The 19,894-nt window shown below is 44.1% G+C and overlaps 28 non-coding genes across 28 annotated transcripts; all 28 read right to left on the bottom strand.

The window, feature by feature from the left end:
* Positions 1 to 15: 15 nt before the first annotated feature.
* Positions 16 to 87, bottom strand: trnah-gug (transfer RNA histidin (anticodon GUG)). Its single transcript has one exon. It is a non-coding gene; the product is annotated as a tRNA-His (tRNA).
* A 261-nt stretch (positions 88 to 348) lies between these two features.
* Positions 349 to 421, bottom strand: trnar-acg (transfer RNA arginine (anticodon ACG)). Its single transcript has one exon. It is a non-coding gene; the product is annotated as a tRNA-Arg (tRNA).
* Positions 422 to 863: 442 nt separating this feature from the next.
* trnah-gug (transfer RNA histidin (anticodon GUG)) lies at positions 864 to 935 on the bottom strand. Its single transcript has one exon. It is a non-coding gene; the product is annotated as a tRNA-His (tRNA).
* A 261-nt stretch (positions 936 to 1,196) lies between these two features.
* On the bottom strand, positions 1,197 to 1,269 carry trnar-acg (transfer RNA arginine (anticodon ACG)). The gene has a single exon. It is a non-coding gene; the product is annotated as a tRNA-Arg (tRNA).
* Positions 1,270 to 1,515: 246 nt separating this feature from the next.
* trnah-gug (transfer RNA histidin (anticodon GUG)) lies at positions 1,516 to 1,587 on the bottom strand. Its single transcript has one exon. It is a non-coding gene; the product is annotated as a tRNA-His (tRNA).
* A 568-nt stretch (positions 1,588 to 2,155) lies between these two features.
* Positions 2,156 to 2,228, bottom strand: trnar-acg (transfer RNA arginine (anticodon ACG)). Its single transcript has one exon. It is a non-coding gene; the product is annotated as a tRNA-Arg (tRNA).
* Positions 2,229 to 2,670: 442 nt separating this feature from the next.
* trnah-gug (transfer RNA histidin (anticodon GUG)) lies at positions 2,671 to 2,742 on the bottom strand. The gene has a single exon. It is a non-coding gene; the product is annotated as a tRNA-His (tRNA).
* A 263-nt stretch (positions 2,743 to 3,005) lies between these two features.
* On the bottom strand, positions 3,006 to 3,078 carry trnar-acg (transfer RNA arginine (anticodon ACG)). Its single transcript has one exon. It is a non-coding gene; the product is annotated as a tRNA-Arg (tRNA).
* Positions 3,079 to 3,324: 246 nt separating this feature from the next.
* trnah-gug (transfer RNA histidin (anticodon GUG)) lies at positions 3,325 to 3,396 on the bottom strand. The gene has a single exon. It is a non-coding gene; the product is annotated as a tRNA-His (tRNA).
* Positions 3,397 to 3,964: 568 nt separating this feature from the next.
* trnar-acg (transfer RNA arginine (anticodon ACG)) lies at positions 3,965 to 4,037 on the bottom strand. Its single transcript has one exon. It is a non-coding gene; the product is annotated as a tRNA-Arg (tRNA).
* A 442-nt stretch (positions 4,038 to 4,479) lies between these two features.
* On the bottom strand, positions 4,480 to 4,551 carry trnah-gug (transfer RNA histidin (anticodon GUG)). Its single transcript has one exon. It is a non-coding gene; the product is annotated as a tRNA-His (tRNA).
* A 261-nt stretch (positions 4,552 to 4,812) lies between these two features.
* trnar-acg (transfer RNA arginine (anticodon ACG)) lies at positions 4,813 to 4,885 on the bottom strand. Its single transcript has one exon. It is a non-coding gene; the product is annotated as a tRNA-Arg (tRNA).
* Positions 4,886 to 5,131: 246 nt separating this feature from the next.
* Positions 5,132 to 5,203, bottom strand: trnah-gug (transfer RNA histidin (anticodon GUG)). The gene has a single exon. It is a non-coding gene; the product is annotated as a tRNA-His (tRNA).
* Positions 5,204 to 5,771: 568 nt separating this feature from the next.
* trnar-acg (transfer RNA arginine (anticodon ACG)) lies at positions 5,772 to 5,844 on the bottom strand. The gene has a single exon. It is a non-coding gene; the product is annotated as a tRNA-Arg (tRNA).
* Positions 5,845 to 6,286: 442 nt separating this feature from the next.
* On the bottom strand, positions 6,287 to 6,358 carry trnah-gug (transfer RNA histidin (anticodon GUG)). Its single transcript has one exon. It is a non-coding gene; the product is annotated as a tRNA-His (tRNA).
* Positions 6,359 to 6,619: 261 nt separating this feature from the next.
* On the bottom strand, positions 6,620 to 6,692 carry trnar-acg (transfer RNA arginine (anticodon ACG)). The gene has a single exon. It is a non-coding gene; the product is annotated as a tRNA-Arg (tRNA).
* A 246-nt stretch (positions 6,693 to 6,938) lies between these two features.
* Positions 6,939 to 7,010, bottom strand: trnah-gug (transfer RNA histidin (anticodon GUG)). The gene has a single exon. It is a non-coding gene; the product is annotated as a tRNA-His (tRNA).
* A 568-nt stretch (positions 7,011 to 7,578) lies between these two features.
* On the bottom strand, positions 7,579 to 7,651 carry trnar-acg (transfer RNA arginine (anticodon ACG)). Its single transcript has one exon. It is a non-coding gene; the product is annotated as a tRNA-Arg (tRNA).
* A 442-nt stretch (positions 7,652 to 8,093) lies between these two features.
* Positions 8,094 to 8,165, bottom strand: trnah-gug (transfer RNA histidin (anticodon GUG)). The gene has a single exon. It is a non-coding gene; the product is annotated as a tRNA-His (tRNA).
* Positions 8,166 to 8,438: 273 nt separating this feature from the next.
* Positions 8,439 to 8,511, bottom strand: trnar-acg (transfer RNA arginine (anticodon ACG)). Its single transcript has one exon. It is a non-coding gene; the product is annotated as a tRNA-Arg (tRNA).
* Positions 8,512 to 8,757: 246 nt separating this feature from the next.
* trnah-gug (transfer RNA histidin (anticodon GUG)) lies at positions 8,758 to 8,829 on the bottom strand. The gene has a single exon. It is a non-coding gene; the product is annotated as a tRNA-His (tRNA).
* A 568-nt stretch (positions 8,830 to 9,397) lies between these two features.
* trnar-acg (transfer RNA arginine (anticodon ACG)) lies at positions 9,398 to 9,470 on the bottom strand. Its single transcript has one exon. It is a non-coding gene; the product is annotated as a tRNA-Arg (tRNA).
* A 442-nt stretch (positions 9,471 to 9,912) lies between these two features.
* On the bottom strand, positions 9,913 to 9,984 carry trnah-gug (transfer RNA histidin (anticodon GUG)). Its single transcript has one exon. It is a non-coding gene; the product is annotated as a tRNA-His (tRNA).
* A 263-nt stretch (positions 9,985 to 10,247) lies between these two features.
* trnar-acg (transfer RNA arginine (anticodon ACG)) lies at positions 10,248 to 10,320 on the bottom strand. The gene has a single exon. It is a non-coding gene; the product is annotated as a tRNA-Arg (tRNA).
* Positions 10,321 to 10,566: 246 nt separating this feature from the next.
* trnah-gug (transfer RNA histidin (anticodon GUG)) lies at positions 10,567 to 10,638 on the bottom strand. The gene has a single exon. It is a non-coding gene; the product is annotated as a tRNA-His (tRNA).
* Positions 10,639 to 11,208: 570 nt separating this feature from the next.
* Positions 11,209 to 11,281, bottom strand: trnar-acg (transfer RNA arginine (anticodon ACG)). Its single transcript has one exon. It is a non-coding gene; the product is annotated as a tRNA-Arg (tRNA).
* A 442-nt stretch (positions 11,282 to 11,723) lies between these two features.
* Positions 11,724 to 11,795, bottom strand: trnah-gug (transfer RNA histidin (anticodon GUG)). Its single transcript has one exon. It is a non-coding gene; the product is annotated as a tRNA-His (tRNA).
* A 255-nt stretch (positions 11,796 to 12,050) lies between these two features.
* Positions 12,051 to 12,123, bottom strand: trnar-acg (transfer RNA arginine (anticodon ACG)). The gene has a single exon. It is a non-coding gene; the product is annotated as a tRNA-Arg (tRNA).
* Between the last annotated feature and the right edge of the window lie 7,771 nt (positions 12,124 to 19,894).

Raw genomic sequence — 19,894 nt, 5'->3', positions numbered from 1 at the left:
TGACAACACAAGCTGTGCCGTGACCCGGATTCGAACCGGGGTTGCTGCGGCCACAACGCAGAGTACTAACCACTATACGATCACGGCAAGTCAGCTTCCCTGTCCTGTTGCTTCTGGGCAAGGGTCTTTTAAAATCAAGGTATGCCATTTTGCCACTAGATCAAATGTTGAAGATTTTGAGGGAGAGAAAATTGCAGCTGCGGGTCCCTTTCAGCAGATTTTGAAGCGACAAGTACATATGGTTTGTCTTCCTTTTTAAAGCCCAGCTCTAAATTAGCAGGCATTCAGAGAGAGAGAGAGGGAAAGGCAGAGAAGCAGCAGCAGTTTGTAGGCTGTCGCAGCTATCGACGAGCTAGCCAGGAGTCGAACCTGGAATCTTCTGATTCGTAGTCAGACGCGTTATCCATTGCGCCACTAGCCCCTCACGCCACAGTGGTAGGGATCACACTCACACCTCCCCAACATCACGTGCAGCCGTCTGGTTTTCTGTTGCGATTCATACAGCTGTGCGGAGGAATGTTGGTCTAATCATTGGATCCGATAGGCCGGTGCTTCTCAAACCTGATGCTGGAGTAGCACAACCCTGCTGGTTTTCTATTTTACCTGGTAGTTAATTACATTCACCTGGTGTAATCAGGACTGAAAGACTTGGGACACCAGGTGTATCAACTGCCAGGTAAAATGGAAAACCAGCAGGGCTGTGGTACTCCAGCACCAGGATTGAGAAGCACTGCATTAGGCCAGTATCCTCTTCACACAGAAGAAAATGGGTAAGTACGGCCCATTCACTGCTTTGCTCAGAAAAGGATTGTAAAGCAGGCCTCAGTAAAAGCGCAGGGGTATAGGTCTGACAACACAAGCTGTGCCGTGACCCGGATTCGAACCGGGGTTGCTGCGGCCACAACGCAGAGTACTAACCACTATACGATCACGGCAAGTCAGCTTCCCTGTCCTGTTGCTTCTGGGCAAGGGTCTTTTAAAATCAAGGTATGCCATTTTGCCACTAGATCAAATGTTGAAGATTTTGAGGGAGAGAAAATTGCAGCTGCGGGTCCCTTTCAGCAGATTTTGAAGCGACAAGTACATATGGTTTGTCTTCCTTTTTAAAGCCCAGCTCTAAATTAGCAGGCATTCAGAGAGAGAGAGAGGGAAAGGCAGAGAAGCAGCAGCAGTTTGTAGGCTGTCGCAGCTATCGACGAGCTAGCCAGGAGTCGAACCTGGAATCTTCTGATTCGTAGTCAGACGCGTTATCCATTGCGCCACTAGCCCCTTGCGCTACAACGGTAGCGATCACGTTTACACCTCTCCAACATTGCGTGCAGACGTCTGGTTTTGTGTTATGAGTTATACTGCGTGGAGGAATGTTGGTCTAATCATCGGATCCAATAGGCCACATCCTCTCGACACACGCAAGGAAATGGGCATGTACGGTCAATTTACAGCATTGTTCGGTAAAAGGAATGTACGGCTGGTCTTTTTAAAAGACCATAGAGACGCATCCGACCACCGGAGAAATGCCGTGACCCGGATTCGAACCGGGGTTGCTGCGGCCACAACGCAGAGTACTAACCACTATACGATCACGGCAAGCCAGCTCTACAAAGGCACTGGCTTTGAGCGAGGACCTTTCAACATCAAGGTAGGGTCTACCATTCAAAAACTCCTTTTCTCTTGATTTAACCTTGCTGTTTCTTTGGGGTTTTTTTAAATGTTGCAAATTCAAGCTTTAGCATCTATCAAAGCGCTGGGGGTAAACATTTTGGGAGTTTTTAAACTATGTGAATTCAGTGTACTCACTGAAATGAATGAGTCGCTTTTATGCAAGCACTTGTCTTCTCCTTTGGCCTTATTCCTCCGGCCCATAACCATGCACAGCTTCCAAGTGTTTTGCAAGCAAGCGCCACCCGAGTCGGTTGCCATGAACTACTGTGCAAAGGCGTGACACTAATAAAAGAGATATTCCAAGCTAAATGTCGAAGATTATGAAGGAGAGAAAACGGTAGCTGCTGGTCCATTCCAACAGACCATGAAGGGACAGGCAAACATCACTTGTTTTGTTTAAGCCAAGATTCTAAATTAGCATTTAAAGGTGGGCTCTCGGAGAGGGGGAAAGGGAGACAAACAGTTGGAATTTGTTAGCTGTCTGAGCTAACAACGAGCTAGCCAGGAGTCGAACCTGGAATCTTCTGATCCGTAGTCAGACGCGTTATCCATTGCGCCACTAGCCCCTTACGCCACAGTGGTAGGGATCACACTCACACCTCCCCAACATCGCGTGCAGCCGTCTGGTTTTCTGTTGCGATTCATACAGCTGTGCGGAGGAATGTTGGTCTAATCGTTGGATCCGATAGGCCGGTGCTTCTCAATCCTGATGCTGGAGTAGCACAACCCTGCTGGTTTTCTATTTTACCTGGTAGTTAATTACATTCACCTGGTGTAATCAGGACTGAAAGACTTGGGACACCAGGTGTATCAACTGCCAGGTAAAATGGAAAACCAGCAGGGCTGTGGTACTCCAGCACCAGGATTGAGCAGCACTGCATTAGGCCAGTATCCTCTTCACACAGAAGAAAATGGGTAAGTACGGCCCATTCACTGCTTTGCTCAGAAAAGGATTGTAAAGCAGGCCTCAGTAAAAGCGCAGGGGTATAGGTCTGACAACACAAGCTGTGCCGTGACCCGGATTCGAACCGGGGTTGCTGCGGCCACAACGCAGAGTACTAACCACTATACGATCACGGCAAGTCAGCTTCCCTGTCCTGTTGCTTCTGGGCAAGGGTCTTTTAAAATCAAGGTATGCCATTTTGCCACTAGATCAAATGTTGAAGATTTTGAGGGAGAGAAAATTGCAGCTGCGGGTCCCTTTCAGCAGATTTTGAAGCGACAAGTACATATGGTTTGTCTTCCTTTTTAAAGCCCAGCTCTAAATTAGCAGGCATTCAGAGAGAGAGAGAGAGGGAAAGGCAGAGAAGCAGCAGCAGTTTATAGGCTGTCGCAGCTATCGACGAGCTAGCCAGGAGTCGAACCTGGAATCTTCTGATTCGTAGTCAGACGCGTTATCCATTGCGCCACTAGCCCCTTGCGCTACAACGGTAGCGATCACGTTTACACCTCTCCAACATTGCGTGCAGACGTCTGGTTTTGTGTTATGAGTTATACTGCGTGGAGGAATGTTGGTCTAATCATCGGATCCAATAGGCCACATCCTCTCGACACACGCAAGGAAATGGGCATGTACGGTCAATTTACAGCATTGTTCGGTAAAAGGAATGTACGGCTGGTCTTTTTAAAAGACCATAGAGACGCATCCGACCACCGGAGAAATGCCGTGACCCGGATTCGAACCGGGGTTGCTGCGGCCACAACGCAGAGTACTAACCACTATACGATCACGGCAAGCCAGCTCTACAAAGGCACTGGCTTTGAGCGAGGACCTTTCAACATCAAGGTAGGGTCTACCATTCAAAAACTCCTTTTCTCTTGATTTAACCTTGCTGTTTCTTTGGGTTTTTTTTAAATGTTGCAAATTCAAGCTTTAGCATCTATCAAAGCGCTGGGGGTAAACATTTTGGGAGTTTTTAAACTATGTGAATTCAGTGTACTCACTGAAATGAATGAGTCGCTTTTATGCAAGCACTTGTCTTCTCCTTTGGCCTTATTCCTCCGGCCCATAACCATGCACAGCTTCCAAGTGTTTTGCAAGCAAGCGCCACCCGAGTCGGTTGCCATGAACTACTGTGCAAAGGCGTGACACTAATAAAAGAGATATTCCAAGCTAAATGTCGAAGATTATGAAGGAGAGAAAACGGTAGCTGCTGGTCCATTCCAACAGACCATGAAGGGACAGGCAAACATCACTTGTTTTGTTTAAGCCAAGATTCTAAATTAGCATTTAAAGGTGGGCTCTCGGAGAGGGGGAAAGGGAGACAAACAGTTGGAATTTGTTAGCTGTCTGAGCTAACAACGAGCTAGCCAGGAGTCGAACCTGGAATCTTCTGATCCGTAGTCAGACGCTTTATCCATTGCGCCACTAGCCCCTTACGCCACAGTGGTAGGGATCACACTCACACCTCCCCAACATCGCGTGCAGCCGTCTGGTTTTCTGTTGCGATTCATACAGCTGTGCGGAGGAATGTTGGTCTAATCGTTGGATCCGATAGGCCGGTGCTTCTCAATCCTGATGCTGGAGTAGCACAACCCTGCTGGTTTTCTATTTTACCTGGTAGTTAATTACATTCACCTGGTGTAATCAGGACTGAAAGACTTGGGACACCAGGTGTATCAACTGCCAGGTAAAATGGAAAACCAGCAGGGCTGTGGTACTCCAGCACCAGGATTGAGCAGCACTGCATTAGGCCAGTATCCTCTTCACACAGAAGAAAATGGGTAAGTACGGCCCATTCACTGCTTTGCTCAGAAAAGGATTGTAAAGCAGGCCTCAGTAAAAGCGCAGGGGTATAGGTCTGACAACACAAGCTGTGCCGTGACCCGGATTCGAACCGGGGTTGCTGCGGCCACAACGCAGAGTACTAACCACTATACGATCACGGCAAGTCAGCTTCCCTGTCCTGTTGCTTCTGGGCAAGGGTCTTTTAAAATCAAGGTATGCCATTTTGCCACTAGATCAAATGTTGAAGATTTTGAGGGAGAGAAAATTGCAGCTACTGGTCCCTTTCAGCAGATTTTGAAGCGACAAGTACATATGGTTTGTCTTTCTCTTTAAAGCCCAGCTCTAAATTAGCAGACATTCAGAGAGAGAGAGAGGGAAAGGCAGAGAAGCAGCAGCAGTTTGTAGGCTGTCGCAGCTATCGACGAGCTAGCCAGGAGTCGAACCTGGAATCTTCTGATTCGTAGTCAGACGCGTTATCCATTGCGCCACTAGCCCCTTGCGCTACAATGGTAGCGATCACGTTTACACCTCTCCAACATTGCGTGCAGACGTCTGGTTTTGTGTTATGAGTTATACTGCGTGGAGGAATGTTGGTCTAATCATTGGATCCAATAGGCCACATCCTCTCGACACACGCAAGGAAATGGGCATGTACGGTCAATTTACAGCATTGTTCGGTAAAAGGAATGTACGGCTGGTCTTTTTAAAAGACCATAGAGACGCATCCGACCACCGGAGAAATGCCGTGACCCGGATTCGAACCGGGGTTGCTGCGGCCACAACGCAGAGTACTAACCACTATACGATCACGGCAAGCCAGCTCTACAAAGGCACTGGCTTTGAGCGAGGACCTTTCAACATCAAGGTAGGGTCTACCATTCAAAAACTCCTTTTCTCTTGATTTAACCTTGCTGTTTCTTTGGGGTTTTTTTAAATGTTGCAAATTCAAGCTTTAGCATCTATCAAAGCGCTGGGGGTAAACATTTTGGGAGTTTTTAAACTATGTGAATTCAGTGTACTCACTGAAATGAATGAGTCGCTTTTATGCAAGCACTTGTCTTCTCCTTTGGCCTTATTCCTCCGGCCCATAACCATGCACAGCTTCCAAGTGTTTTGCAAGCAAGCGCCACCCGAGTCGGTTGCCATGAACTACTGTGCAAAGGCGTGACACTAATAAAAGAGATATTCCAAGCTAAATGTCGAAGATTATGAAGGAGAGAAAACGGTAGCTGCTGGTCCATTCCAACAGACCATGAAGGGACAGGCAAACATCACTTGTTTTGTTTAAGCCAAGATTCTAAATTAGCATTTAAAGGTGGGCTCTCGGAGAGGGGGAAAGGGAGACAAACAGTTGGAATTTGTTAGCTGTCTGAGCTAACAACGAGCTAGCCAGGAGTCGAACCTGGAATCTTCTGATCCGTAGTCAGACGCTTTATCCATTGCGCCACTAGCCCCTTACGCCACAGTGGTAGGGATCACACTCACACCTCCCCAACATCGCGTGCAGCCGTCTGGTTTTCTGTTGCGATTCATACAGCTGTGCGGAGGAATGTTGGTCTAATCGTTGGATCCGATAGGCCGGTGCTTCTCAATCCTGATGCTGGAGTAGCACAACCCTGCTGGTTTTCTATTTTACCTGGTAGTTAATTACATTCACCTGGTGTAATCAGGACTGAAAGACTTGGGACACCAGGTGTATCAACTGCCAGGTAAAATGGAAAACCAGCAGGGCTGTGGTACTCCAGCACCAGGATTGAGCAGCACTGCATTAGGCCAGTATCCTCTTCACACAGAAGAAAATGGGTAAGTACGGCCCATTCACTGCTTTGCTCAGAAAAGGATTGTAAAGCAGGCCTCAGTAAAAGCGCAGGGGTATAGGTCTGACAACACAAGCTGTGCCGTGACCCGGATTCGAACCGGGGTTGCTGCGGCCACAACGCAGAGTACTAACCACTATACGATCACGGCAAGTCAGCTTCCCTGTCCTGTTGCTTCTGGGCAAGGGTCTTTTAAAATCAAGGTATGCCATTTTGCCACTAGATCAAATGTTGAAGATTTTGAGGGAGAGAAAATTGCAGCTACTGGTCCCTTTCAGCAGATTTTGAAGCGACAAGTACATATGGTTTGTCTTTCTCTTTAAAGCCCAGCTCTAAATTAGCAGACATTCAGAGAGAGAGAGAGGGAAAGGCAGAGAAGCAGCAGCAGTTTGTAGGCTGTCGCAGCTATCGACGAGCTAGCCAGGAGTCGAACCTGGAATCTTCTGATTCGTAGTCAGACGCGTTATCCATTGCGCCACTAGCCCCTTGCGCTACAATGGTAGCGATCACGTTTACACCTCTCCAACATTGCGTGCAGACGTCTGGTTTTGTGTTATGAGTTATACTGCGTGGAGGAATGTTGGTCTAATCATTGGATCCAATAGGCCACATCCTCTCGACACACGCAAGGAAATGGGCATGTACGGTCAATTTACAGCATTGTTCGGTAAAAGGAATGTACGGCTGGTCTTTTTAAAAGACCATAGAGACGCATCCGACCACCGGAGAAATGCCGTGACCCGGATTCGAACCGGGGTTGCTGCGGCCACAACGCAGAGTACTAACCACTATACGATCACGGCAAGCCAGCTCTACAAAGGCACTGGCTTTGAGCGAGGACCTTTCAACATCAAGGTAGGGTCTACCATTCAAAAACTCCTTTTCTCTTGATTTAACCTTGCTGTTTCTTTGGGGTTTTTTTAAATGTTGCAAATTCAAGCTTTAGCATCTATCAAAGCGCTGGGGGTAAACATTTTGGGAGTTTTTAAACTATGTGAATTCAGTGTACTCACTGAAATGAATGAGTCGCTTTTATGCAAGCACTTGTCTTCTCCTTTGGCCTTATTCCTCCGGCCCATAACCATGCACAGCTTCCAAGTGTTTTGCAAGCAAGCGCCACCCGAGTCGGTTGCCATGAACTACTGTGCAAAGGCGTGACACTAATAAAAGAGATATTCCAAGCTAAATGTCGAAGATTATGAAGGAGAGAAAACGGTAGCTGCTGGTCCATTCCAACAGACCATGAAGGGACAGGCAAACATCACTTGTTTTGTTTCAGCCAAGATTCTAAATTAGCATTTAAAGGTGGGCTCTCGGAGAGGGGGAAAGGGAGACAAACAGTTAGAATTTGTTAGCTGTCTGAGCTAATAACGAGCTAGCCAGGAGTCGAACCTGGAATCTTCTGATCCGTAGTCAGACGCGTTATCCATTGCGCCACTAGCCCCTTACGCCACAGTGGTAGGGATCACACTCACACCTCCCCAACATCGCGTGCAGCCGTCTGGTTTTCTGTTGCGATTCATACAGCTGTGCGGAGGAATGTTGGTCTAATCGTTGGATCCGATAGGCCGGTGCTTCTCAATCCTGATGCTGGAGTAGCACAACCCTGCTGGTTTTCTATTTTACCTGGTAGTTAATTACATTCACCTGGTGTAATCAGGACTGAAAGACTTGGGACACCAGGTGTATCAACTGCCAGGTAAAATGGAAAACCAGCAGGGCTGTGGTACTCCAGCACCAGGATTAAGCAGCACTGCATTAGGTCAGTATCCTCTTCACACAGAAGAAAATGGGTAAGTACAGCCCATTCACTGCTTTGCTCAGAAAAGGATTCTAAAGCAGGCCTCAGTAAAAGCGCAGGGGTATAGGTCTGACAACACAAGCTGTGCCGTGACCCGGATTCGAACCGGGGTTGCTGCGGCCACAACGCAGAGTACTAACCACTATACGATCACGGCAAGTCAGCTTCCCTGTCCTGTTGTTTCTGGGCAAGGGTCTTTTAAAATCAAGGTATGCCATTTTGCCACTAGATCAAATGTTGAAGATTTTGAGGGAGAGAAAATTGCAGCTGCTGGTCCCTTTCAGCAGATTTTGAAGCGACAAGTACATATGGTTTGTCTTCCTCTTTAAAGCCCAGCTCTAAATTAGCAGGCATTCAGAGAGAGAGAGAGAGAGAGAGAGAGGGAAAGGCAGAGAAGCAGCAGCAGTTTGTAGGCTGTCGCAGCTATCGACGAGCTAGCCAGGAGTCGAACCTGGAATCTTCTGATTCGTAGTCAGACGCGTTATCCATTGCGCCACTAGCCCCTTGCGCTACAACGGTAGCGATCACGTTTACACCTCTCCAACATTGCGTGCAGACGTCTGGTTTTGTGTTATGAGTTATACTGCGTGGAGGAATGTTGGTCTAATCATCGGATCCAATAGGCCACATCCTCTCGACACACGCAAGGAAATGGGCATGTACGGTCAATTTACAGCATTGTTCGGTAAAAGGAATGTACGGCTGGTCTTTTTAAAAGACCATAGAGACGCATCCGACCACCGGAGAAATGCCGTGACCCGGATTCGAACCGGGGTTGCTGCGGCCACAACGCAGAGTACTAACCACTATACGATCACGGCAAGCCAGCTCTACAAAGGCACTGGCTTTGAGCGAGGACCTTTCAACATCAAGGTAGGGTCTACCATTCAAAAACTCCTTTTCTCTTGATTTAACCTTGCTGTTTCTTTGGGTTTTTTTTAAATGTTGCAAATTCAAGCTTTAGCATCTATCAAAGCGCTGGGGGTAAACATTTTGGGAGTTTTTAAACTATGTGAATTCAGTGTACTCACTGAAATGAATGAGTCGCTTTTATGCAAGCACTTGTCTTCTCCTTTGGCCTTATTCCTCCGGCCCATAACCATGCACAGCTTCCAAGTGTTTTGCAAGCAAGCGCCACCCGAGTCGGTTGCCATGAACTACTGTGCAAAGGCGTGACACTAATAAAAGAGATATTCCAAGCTAAATGTCGAAGATTATGAAGGAGAGAAAACGGTAGCTGCTGGTCCATTCCAACAGACCATGAAGGGACAGGCAAACATCACTTGTTTTGTTTAAGCCAAGATTCTAAATTAGCATTTAAAGGTGGGCTCTCGGAGAGGGGGAAAGGGAGACAAACAGTTGGAATTTGTTAGCTGTCTGAGCTAACAACGAGCTAGCCAGGAGTCGAACCTGGAATCTTCTGATCCGTAGTCAGACGCGTTATCCATTGCGCCACTAGCCCCTTACGCCACAGTGGTAGGGATCACACTCACACCTCCCCAACATCGCGTGCAGCCGTCTGGTTTTCTGTTGCGATTCATACAGCTGTGCGGAGGAATGTTGGTCTAATCGTTGGATCCGATAGGCCGGTGCTTCTCAATCCTGATGCTGGAGTAGCACAACCCTGCTGGTTTTCTATTTTACCTGGTAGTTAATTACATTCACCTGGTGTAATCAGGACTGAAAGACTTGGGACACCAGGTGTATCAACTGCCAGGTAAAATGGAAAACCAGCAGGGCTGTGGTACTCCAGCACCAGGATTGAGCAGCACTGCATTAGGCCAGTATCCTCTTCACACAGAAGAAAATGGGTAAGTACGGCCCATTCACTGCTTTGCTCAGAAAAGGATTGTAAAGCAGGCCTCAGTAAAAGCGCAGGGGTATAGGTCTGACAACACAAGCTGTGCCGTGACCCGGATTCGAACCGGGGTTGCTGCGGCCACAACGCAGAGTACTAACCACTATACGATCACGGCAAGTCAGCTTCCCTGTCCTGTTGCTTCTGGGCAAGGGTCTTTTAAAATCAAGGTATGCCATTTTGCCACTAGATCAAATGTTGAAGATTTTGAGGGAGAGAAAATTGCAGCTGCGGGTCCCTTTCAGCAGATTTTGAAGCGACAAGTACATATGGTTTGTCTTCCTTTTTAAAGCCCAGCTCTAAATTAGCAGGCATTCAGAGAGAGAGAGAGAGGGAAAGGCAGAGAAGCAGCAGCAGTTTGTAGGCTGTCGCAGCTATCGACGAGCTAGCCAGGAGTCGAACCTGGAATCTTCTGATTCGTAGTCAGACGCGTTATCCATTGCGCCACTAGCCCCTTGCGCTACAATGGTAGCGATCACGTTTACACCTCTCCAACATTGCGTGCAGACGTCTGGTTTTGTGTTATGAGTTATACTGCGTGGAGGAATGTTGGTCTAATCATCGGATCCAATAGGCCACATCCTCTCGACACATGCAAGGAAATGGGCATGTACGGTCAATTTACAGCATTGTTCGGTAAAAGGAATGTACGGCTGGTCTTTTTAAAAGACCATAGAGACGCATCCGACCACCGGAGAAATGCCGTGACCCGGATTCGAACCGGGGTTGCTGCGGCCACAACGCAGAGTACTAACCACTATACGATCACGGCAAGCCAGCTCTACAAAGGCACTGGCTTAGAGCGAGGACCTTTCAACATCAAGGTAGGGTCTACCATTCAAAAACTCCTTTTCTTTTGATTTAACCTTGCTGTTTCTTTGGGGTTTTTTTAAATGTTGCAAATTCAAGCTTTAGCATCTATCAAAGCGCTGAGGGTAAACATTTTGGGAGTTTTTAAACTATGTGAATTCAGTGTACTCACTGAAATGAATGAGTCGCTTTTATGCAAGCACTTGTCTTCTCCTTTGGCCTTATTCCTCCGGCCCATAACCATGCACAGCTTCCAAGTGTTTTGCAAGCAAGCGCCACCCGAGTCGGTTGCCATGAACTACTGTGCAAAGGCGTGACACTAATAAAAGAGATATTCCAAGCTAAATGTCGAAGATTATGAAGGAGAGAAAACGGTAGCTGCTGGTCCATTCCAACAGACCATGAAGGGACAGGCAAACATCACTTGTTTTGTTTAAGCCAAGATTCTAAATTAGCATTTAAAGGTGGGCTCTCGGAGAGAGGGGGAAAGGGAGACAAACAGTTGGAATTTGTTAGCTGTCTGAGCTAACAACGAGCTAGCCAGGAGTCGAACCTGGAATCTTCTGATCCGTAGTCAGACGCGTTATCCATTGCGCCACTAGCCCCTTACGCCACAGGGGTAGGGATCACACTCACACCTCCCCAACATCGCGTGCAGCCGTCTGGTTTTCTGTTGCGATTCATACAGCTGTGCGGAGGAATGTTGGTCTAATCGTTGGATCCGATAGGCCGGTGCTTCTCAATCCTGATGCTGGAGTAGCACAACCCTGCTGGTTTTCTATTTTACCTGGTAGTTAATTACATTCACCTGGTGTAATCAGGACTGAAAGACTTGGGACACCAGGTGTATCAACTGCCAGGTAAAATGGAAAACCAGCAGGGCTGTGGTACTCCAGCACCAGGATTGAGCAGCACTGCATTAGGCCAGTATCCTCTTCACACAGAAGAAAATGGGTAAGTACGGCCCATTCACTGCTTTGCTCAGAAAAGGATTGTAAAGCAGGCCTCAGTAAAAGCGCAGGGGTATAGGTCTGACAACACAAGCTGTGCCGTGACCCGGATTCGAACCGGGGTTGCTGCGGCCACAACGCAGAGTACTAACCACTATACGATCACGGCAAGTCAGCTTCCCTGTCCTGTTGCTTCTGGGCAAGGGTCTTTTAAAATCAAGGTATGCCATTTTGCCACTAGATCAAATGTTGAAGATTTTGAGGGAGAGAAAATTGCAGCTGCTGGTCCCTTTCAGCAGATTTTGAAGCGACAAGTACATATGGTTTGTCTTCCTCTTTTAAGCCCAGCTCTAAATTAGCAGGCATTCAGAGAGAGGGAAAGGCAAAGAAGCAGCAGCAGTTTGTAGGCTGTCGCAACTATCGACGAGCTAGCCAGGAGTCGAACCTGGAATCTTCTGAATCGTAGTCAGACGCGTTATCCATTGCGCCACTAGCCCCTTGCGCTACAGGGTAAAAACCAGTGCATTACATGGAGACTTCTTCACAGCAGTGTATGACTGGAGCACCATTCACCCCCCCTCTCTCCCTCCCTCCATTCATCCTCTCTCGCCACACAACAAGAGTCCCATGGACAGAGGTCTGTTTTTAAGTTATGCACAGCATTTGCATAGAATGAATACAATTTTGCACTGGCATTAGTTTTTTTCAATATGTTTTGGCTCACAGTAGGGAATTAGTCGTTCCTAACGACTAATTTCCCTGTCGATTAAACGAAAATTCAAATTTAGACTAGTCGACTAGTCTAAAAGTAAGAAAACACCCAGAAAACTGTCAAAATTGAGCACAATTTAATCTATAAGGTTAAAACGTCTGAAAAAATATTGCGTGTATTTAAGAGCCATTTTAAACCGTTAATCACATTCTTCAATAACTGTGGCACTTTGCGCCGTGCATTATGAACATTGCACTTTAAAAAACATGACAACTCACTAAATAAAAGTTAACAAATAACATTTAAAATAATAATAAAAAATGTTAAAAAATAATAATCAGTCATCAGAAAAACTACCAATAATAGGCCTACAAAAAAATAACAATTAGGCCTACTGATCGACGTGACATTAGATTAGGCTATTCAACAATGGCATGCTGTTGGCAATCAGCTTCAAACAGCAGGTACACACACACACACACAACGTGGTAGGCCTACTTACTCGACTGACGAAACATTTTTGTTCAGCGAAATCAACATGTCAACATGTTCGGCTGAAAGGGGAGACCTCAGTCTATTAACAATAAGTCCAGCAGCTGAAAAAACTCTGTCAGCTGGCACAGATGTTGCAGGCACACAGAGATAGCGACTTGCAAGCCGGCATAGTTTTGGAAAGCGTCGCGTCTTCCCGCACCACCACACAAGTGGATCTTCGTTAGGTGGGATACAGGTTTCCATCCAGTAGCGCTCCAGCTCATCTTGATCCGCGGACTCTCGGATAGCCATCCCCAAATAAAGACATTAAGCAAGTTTTCTGCCGTTTTGGTTAGCAGTGCTAGCATTTTCTCGTGTCTGTCCTCCTCGCAATCGGAATCGGAATCAATGAATGCTCTTCTGGCTGCAAATTCCAAATCCAGGAGCTGAGAGACAGACTCGTGGTTTGGTTTTTTTTTTTTATACAAAGCCTGTAGGGTCCTGTAGTGCTTGGCCATGGTTGCTGGACTGTCGGTGTCCGGACTGTCGATGTCTGCAGGCTTGTTAGCTGTAAGACACAAACATACATAATTAAACCCTTGTGCCTCACTTTAAAAAAGTTCCTTAAAGGACAAAAATGTCTGTCAAAAAACTGCCATAAAAATATTATATATTAATATTATTTTCCACTTTCACTGAGTTAAATCTTTTAACCAACTTCAGCCCTGATCATAACTACCAAATAGTCATTCATTTTTCAGAATTTTAACCCTTTAAATGCCAGTTTGTTTACATAATGCCACTGTTGTTTTTTATGGAAAAAAAAAAAAAAAACAACACAAAAATTGAATTATTTTCTGGATACTAAATGCTAGGGGGATTTTTTTTTCTTTTTAATGCCATGAGAACCACTTGCTCTCGGCTCATATGGTCATGCAATCACATACACTTGCATGTATAGGCACACAAGTACACCCCTACAAAGATGCACACACCCCCACCACACACACACACACACACACACACACAAACACACACACACAACCAGGAGGCAGTTGGACGAACTCACAATCAGGACTGGACAGGAGAGAGGGCGCTTCTTCAAGTAGGCTTTGGGGTCTTCTTTTTCCTTAAACACATAACACAGACATCCTTCTATCAGGATAATGCACTTTTGTTTCAAGGATCATTTCGGTATTTTGGAACCTAAGCCATTTTAGAAGGTTGTTTATAATCAAATATAACTTTCCAAAGCAAACACACACACATCTTCAAAGCTCAATAGCCTATACTGTAACTGTAGAAACCAGGAAAATAACATGTATTTGCCCCATAGGCCAAACATGAGAAAATGGCTCGATCTGGTGGAAAATAGTAAAAACTACAATTTTGAAGCCAGGGCTTTAGATTGACAGCCTGATAAATTCAATTGGAATTTGTAATTGCTTCCTTAGCTAGACCCGTTTCCTCCTGTCTGTCTTTTAGGCATATGACTCTGTGAGTTACTACTGTATGTTTTGTTTTATGTGCTTTTAATCCTTGCTTGTATGTTGTTTGAAAATCTGTATTGCTGCTATCTTGGCCAGGGCTCCCTCAAAAAAGAGATCTTGTAATCTCAATGGGACTCACCTGGTTAAATAAAGGTTAAATAAAATAAATAAAATGATATAACAGAATGCATGATTTTATGCTGTAATGGCCATGGGATCAAAAATTACGGTTTTAATGGGTTTCAATGGGGACATTTTTGTCCGTAAGGATCTGAGTGTCTGTATTTTGGCTACACAGTTTATTATAGACTTATTATAGGAGCTGAGGTTGAACTTCCAAAATTCGAAAAAATTAAATAAAATAAAAAAATCACACCCTTCATTTATGCCGTATGCATTAACACAGCCAAAATGATTGAAAAATTAAAATTATAAAAAGCCAAAAATGTCCCTAGTGAGGCACAAGGGTTAAATACATGACATTATTTGATATGAATGAGTGATTATAGGAAGTAGAAAAGGTTGCCGCACACTAGATTTTGAGTGCTTCAGGTTCAGCTTCATTCTGTTTTGACGCCCCAGGCACATATGCCAGTATCACATTGACTGATACTTGGTACATCTTATTTTATGAGTGCAAGGAAACCAAAATGTTTAAAATGTGAAATATCAAGAACTGTTTAAAGACCCAATAATGTGGGTTTATTAGACTCGTGAACATCACAAGTGTAACAGAAATATGAACACCACACAAGGGTAAATTTGTAAATGCAAAGTTGGAACTCACCTCTTTCATTACTGCCCGAGTCTGGGGTGCTACTCCCTTCTGAAGAGCGATCTAGAATGATTGTCGAGTCACTTGAATCAATTTCATCTGTGTCACTTGGCTGCTCAAGACGGCGCCTCTTTGTAGAGCTGCAACGATTAGTCGATTCATTGATTAGTTGTCAACTATCAAACTATTTTGATACTCGATTAATCGTTTTGAGTCATTTTTTAAGAAAAAATGTCCAAATTCTATGATTTCAGCTTCTCCAATGTGAATATTTTCTGGTTTCTTTAGTCCTCTGTGACAGTAAACTGAACATCTTTGGGTTGTGGACAAAAAAAAAGACATTTGAGGATGTCACCTTGGGCTTTGGGAAACAGTTATCAACATTTTTCACAATTTTCTGACATTTTATGGACCAAACAACTAATCGATTAATCGAGAAAATGATCGACAGATTAATCGATAATGAAAATAATTGTTAGTTGCAGCCCTACCTCTTTGAATGTCTCCCATCTGGAATGGTCTTTTGGGGGGATCTCACATTTTGCAATCTTTTGTATAGCTGTGCGTACAGTGAACTGTGTGAAGACAAATTTAAGTAAATCTTTCAAATCTCTACTAAAAATGCCAAACATGAAACACTTTGGTCATCAACTGGATGCATTTCACTTACCCATGTATTCTTGTTGTTCATGCCTCGGTCCTGCAGCATGGGATAGTACAGTACTATTCTCTTTGCCTTAGCTGTGATTTCTGGTTTTGACGGGTATCTGTCTCCATTCTCCATCCCCCGTTGCCCTCAAGATTGCAATCATACTGGTCATGGTGTTTCGGATGAGCCGGCATCTGAGGTCCTTCGACATTTGGCAGTTGCGCTCTTCACCTTTCTTCGCCAACTCAAAGTATTGTTTTCGGACTTGCTCAAGTTCGGTGTCGGTGTGCAATACATATTCTGGGAAGGATAACTTCACAACCTTTTCAGGGGTTGTGTACTCTGCAGGACATCCTTTCACAGGAGTGGATGTCTGTGGCATGGGCGACTCATTAATAGAAGTAGAACTGCCTGTTGATTTTGAGTCTTCTTGGCCAGATTCCTGTAAAATAAAAGAAAATGAACTACTGGTAAATGCAACATTTCATTTTTACTGTGTTAACACAAACTGCAATGCAGCATTGACAGCTCTGCACAAGTATAACTATGCAATCTGTTTCATTTTAGAGTTTTTTTGTGATTATTGCGGCCAAAAATGCTTGATTTTGCTGCGGCTTTTCTCAAAAATTGCGATACAATTTGCGAGGTTTTATGTGCTCTTTTTGCGGTAAAATTGCGGAATTGGGAAAAATTGCAAGCAAATGAAAAAAAATTTATCTCTGTCTCTCTCTCTCTCTCTCTTACTCACACACACACACACACACGCATGCGCACACACGCATGCGCACACACACACACACACACACACACACACAGCCTCCCCCTATTCTCTCCCACTCTCCGTTTAAGCTATTAACTCTTCCAAGAGCTTGAATTTTGCACTCACCTCGATTCTTGCTGCTTTTGTTTTGTTTTGCACAGTCTACGGCAGTAATTTGTTGGCAGGTGAGCTTTGTTCATCTTCCACCTGAATCCGCGCTGCGATGACGTAAGTTACCATGACACCGAATGCGACAATTGGTCCAAATCACAAGTCTGTTGATTTGGCCATTTCATGCGGAAAAGTTGCGGCAATTTTGCAAAACTGCAAGCTCTCGCAAATATTGCAGAGATTTCTTGAATTTGCGTTAATTATTGCAATCGCAAAATCGCACGTTCCTGGAGGGACTGATCAATGAATCTCTAAACCAGTATTTATTTCTTGAAAGAGAAATTATTGTTCATAACAGTTTTAAACATGTTGAACAATCTCATAACACTGCAGCATCACAAAACCATGAAAAATAGTATGCACACACACCAAATTCACGACCAGGTTTATATGGTGTGGTGTTATGACAGCATGAATGTGCTAAATCCACACAGACATGCATTTCGGAACTGACAAGTTCCATGTCTGAACCACTGCAAGTGAATGGACAGAGACTCCCTAACAAAATAACCTCCAAGGCACTCATTCTCATGAAACTTGGTTTGTATTAAAAAGGGACAGTCCTTGTTGACAGGCTCATTCAATTATTCCCTTTTCAGTCTAGCTGTCATGTAGGCTATGGCGAGGCTATTCAAAATTCACAGGAATATTTAGCCTGTTTAATAATGTTAGGCTACATAAACATTGAAACACTTAAAAACAGCCTACTGTAACGGGGAATGAGACAAAAAAAAGCATTGTATTCTCTCTCATATTCTCTGTTTAGTGGTATAATAAATCAATAAAGGTAGGTTTGGTGACTGCCTAATGGTGTTACAGCCTAAAAAATAATAACTACTAAAGAAACAGAAACGGAATAAACTTACTAAATCGACAAAAACTGTAAATCTAAACATGATGTCACAATTGAACACACCTGTAGGCTACCATGCCTGTTCCAAAATCACTGTGCTGCTAGCTCAATGTGCTGCTGCTGCTAAGTTATATAGGTAGCTAGTAAGTTATATAGGTAAACTGTGCGAACGGATTTGTAAACTAAATCTGTTCGCACGGATTGTGAATCCGAGGACACGGTTTAGAAATCCGTGCGCACAGTTTACAAATCCGTTTGCACGGATTTACACATCGAGTTTTTTTTTCTACCATGTGACCCTAGAGGGGCTCCGTAGGTTTCTCTAAGACATGAGGTGATAAGCAGCAAAAAAAAAAACCAGCACCACCTTCAGGTGAAATGGAGCCACAGTGAAACAGTAATTTCTTGTCAAGTGTTCTACCCTAGTCAGTGGTCTAATAAATAAAATAGAGCTCACAGATTGCACAGATGAGGGGCTGTTCGGTAGAACCGCAGCACTGGCATTTCCTCCTTCCAAGCTCTGCAGCATTTGTTTTATTTTTGGGAGCTCTGCAAAGAGGGGAAAAAAGAATTACACATGTATTTCCTTGTGATTTCTGTTACTGGAACACACAAACACAATATTTTATATTCAATCAAACGAAAGTAATCCATGTATTATTACATTTTTACATTTACTACCATTTAGTGAAAGACATTTTAATGCACTTTGTTATCATGTAATCACGTTACAAAATTGAGAAAAGACTTAAAGGTCCATGATGTGTAGGGCTGAACAATATAGTAAAAAAAAAGAATCATAATGCGATTATTTTTGACAGAAGATTTTAGTGGGAATAATTTTTGGATCATACTTTTCATTTCACTGAAAACAATCATGCTGTTGTGCACGGGTCTGTACCAACAAACATTATGTCATTCTTTTGTCTGGAGAATCTGATTTGTGAGCCAGAGGCATGGCCTACAAATTTGGATATTTTCACTACAGTTGGTCTGACCAGGTTCACTACAATATCATTACCCTACAAGGGGAACTAAAGCCCACCTAGCCCTGCTGGAATGGATTACTGTAGAATGGATTACTATAGAAAATGTATGGCCAATTCACAAGCTTAAACTCTTTATCCAGTTTTGGAGTCTTGGAGGTCAAACTGCATATATGATGTACATCGGAAATGCTCATCTTTGGCAGCTCCTGAAGACACCGTGAATAAAACAACGCCATATCCACATGTAGCTGCTACAACAACAAGCTTTCGGTAAAACTGAACCGGAAACTAGTAAATCTGTTTTAACAGAATGCGGAAGTAAGTTGGGCATAACGCCTATTGATTCACCACTCCAAACCTTACAACTCCATCTGCTTTCATTAAATTTAAGTAGTGCATTATCATCCAGAGTGGACAATTATAATAACATCAAAATGTACTTCTATTCCCAAATTATGAACCCAGTTTACATTTTATGAGCACCTCAGGAACATCCAGGCTCTTTTTGACTTCTCTAATGATGCCGTAACTGCCACATTGTGTGGGGATCTGAAGCTGAAAAGGACATTGGCATGGAAATAAATTATCTGGGGATGCCCCACATGTACAATAAAAATGTACAAGAACCAGCTTCTTGTCTTCCTATAATATTTCATACCTCTCGGATGGATTAAAACACCTTTGATTTTCCTCTGAATTATGGAGGCGCCTCACCATGTCCTGTAACATTCAAGATATGATTAAATTATAAAATCATAAGTCATAGCTATTCTATACACTGTTGTACAAAAACAAATTTACACTTGAGGCCATGTGTCCAGTGGTCAAATCATAGCCATGAGGTTACAATAGCAGTCTCTACCTTCTCTCTCTCTCTCTAACGGCCCACGGTCAAATCACTATAATATGGCCAAATCATATTCCATAAACGCCGTCCGTGTTTTACAATTGTTAGTGTCACGTTTTACATGCCAGAGTAGCTGTAGATGGCCGATGCAAAACATACCTTAGCTTTCCCTTTTTAAATAAGCTTTATCTGTTTAAATAATGCCATCAAAAACGGTTGCGGCTCGCCAGAGCAAACAGCTTCCTGCAAGCCAAATAGCACACACGTTGTATAGCGGAACACTGTAACGTTACGCTGAACTCCATTGAAACGGCTTCCTTTGTCGTTGTTACCCATACATAAATCTTATTATTCACAACTCGACCCGAAAGATTTGTAGTAAATAACATTCTATCAACTAATTAATTAATCTGCTTTAGTTGCTTGTAAACAGATTGATATTACCGATAAATTGACAGACGCCGCTATCAATGCATTATTGCACATAAAAAGCTCCCTGGTCGACTTAAATCATTTAAACAAATCATTAAATCATTAAAAAAAATATA

Source organism: Centroberyx gerrardi, chromosome 7 (genome assembly GCF_048128805.1).
Source record: "Centroberyx gerrardi isolate f3 chromosome 7, fCenGer3.hap1.cur.20231027, whole genome shotgun sequence".
NCBI lineage: Eukaryota > Metazoa > Chordata > Actinopteri > Beryciformes > Berycidae > Centroberyx > Centroberyx gerrardi.
This window is presented reverse-complemented; position numbering and strand designations above follow the sequence as displayed.